Below are 2,261 nucleotides of genomic sequence, written 5' to 3'. Positions count from 1 at the left end.
TCTGAATAGGGCATAATATGGGGGCAAGGTGCAATTGTTGACCGATATTTCGCGAGCAAACTGGGTCAACTAGAAATATTTTGACAAGATAATTCAGTTTTACATTCATAACTTCAGCAATATTTGTAAACGTAATCTATCCAAATTATCCGACAAATTGACCAAAATTTAGAATTCAAGACGGTAAAATAAAAACAAGTATACAACATCATCTAGAAAATGCAAATAAAGAACTAAAAGTCATGGTGAGATATTTAGTAGAAGTCAAAGGTCATGAGAATGTAATCTTTATATATATCTCGATTATTGTTCGTCGTACGAGTTAGATGTTATTACAACTTTTGTAGACAATACAATTCAATTTTCCTTAGCTGCGTTACTTAAAATATCAGTTTATTAATACTTTAAAGATATTGTGATACTATTCTTACACCAATTAGCAGAAAATACTTTATTTATTTATCTTAGAATTTCGTCAAAATAGCACAGTATCTGTATTTCACAGTATTTCAAATAGGTACAGAAGTTGCAATTATACTTTAAATTAAATTTAGAGGACATAATCTACTAAGTACGTAGACTATTCCCACCAAATTCCATAAAAATCGAAATACGAAATATATCCTACTTCGTTTTTTCATATAAGTACCTCGAGTTCTTTGCATAAAAAGTTCCAATAGAAATATTAACGGAAGGACGGACGAGTTTAAATCGACCCAAAAAGCAATTTTAAGTTTATGGATGCACCAAAGGATAGAGAGGATCAATTATTCACGGTGTTAGATTGGCTAGTGTAAACAAAATAACATTAATGTGTTGTTATGATTTAAATCAACTCATTTAATATGTGGAAAATGTAAAGGTCCTTTTGCTAAATCCTAAACCAATTAAGATATCAAAAAATACCTTTGTGCACATAAGTATAACCAGTAGATGTACAAATTGCAGTAATAAAAAAATTTCGAATAGTAAAAAAAATCCACATATTACCAAAATTCAAAACTGGGACGATATGTTTATTTACATAGTTGATTTAAAACTAAAAGAGGTTTTTTTTAGAATAAAAGCAAACAGCATTTAGTTCAATTGTTTGCAAAAAATAACCAAAACGAAAAAATAATTCACATATACACATGCAAAATAAAAATAACCAAAGTGGCAACGCTGCTTATAAATGCATTTGTAGATACATGTTTTTGGGTAACATACATATTTAGATAAGCAACACAATATCAATGTAGTAAGCTATAAATTTTCTGTTGGGGATTATTTAAAAAATAAAGCATTTGATTTGTTTTTAAACTTTATTTCGGAATATGTTTATTTTTTTGACAAAAAAAGAGATTTTTTAAAAGAGGGTTCAAAGGGGAAAGGGCAAAATATGGCCCTATCCTTATAAATGTTGAAAGGGGGAAGTAAACTCTACTTCAATATTATTTATGTAGAATTTAAAAGTGTCATTAGTGTTTGTAAGTGAATTTTGACCTTTAAGTCATTTTCTGAAGGGGAGTATTGGGTCTAGGCTCAAATGAGGCCCGATCATTACAAAAATCGGTAGTGTCATTTAAAGTTCTATAAAACTAAGTTTTGTCGACTTTTGTTGGCATAATAGATTATTTAAATTAATTTTAAGCCCAAAGGTCCTATTTGGGGGGTACGGTTGTATGGGGGCTAGTCGAAATAATGGACCGATTTTAACCATTTTCAATAGGCTTCGTCCTTGGGCCAAGAGAAGCGTGTGCGCCAAATTTCATCCAATTATCTTGAACATTGTACCTTGCGCACAAGGTTTACATGGTCAGCCAGACGGACGGACAAAGCTTAATCGACTCAGAAAATGATTCTAAGCCGATTGATATACTTTAGAGTATAGCACAAACCCAAAATATCCTCCCCACTAAAGTGTTGTATGGTATAAAAACAAAAAACTCGAATTAAAATTGTGCTCGCATGTTAAAAAATAAAACTCGGGATTTCAATTTTAAAACGAGCGATATTAATAAAATAGCGATCTCGAGCGATATTTTTACCTACTCTGACTTAGAGATACAGGGCGAGAAAATAAGACCATTGTAGGAGGAAGTTAGGACAACCTATACTTCTTTTAGAAGTATATCTAACGATGCACAGTGGTATAGGAAAAAAAAAGAGACAAATAATTCGGTAACTTCTAAACGGTTAATCCGATTTTAATGAAATTTGGTATGCACAAAGAGGAGGTGTTGTCGAGTTTAGGTTTTGAATTTGGACTTTATAGGCCA

Source organism: Lucilia cuprina, chromosome 4 (genome assembly GCF_022045245.1).
Source record: "Lucilia cuprina isolate Lc7/37 chromosome 4, ASM2204524v1, whole genome shotgun sequence".
Taxonomy (NCBI): Eukaryota; Metazoa; Arthropoda; class Insecta; order Diptera; family Calliphoridae; genus Lucilia; species Lucilia cuprina.
Note: the sequence above shows the minus strand (reverse complement) of the source record.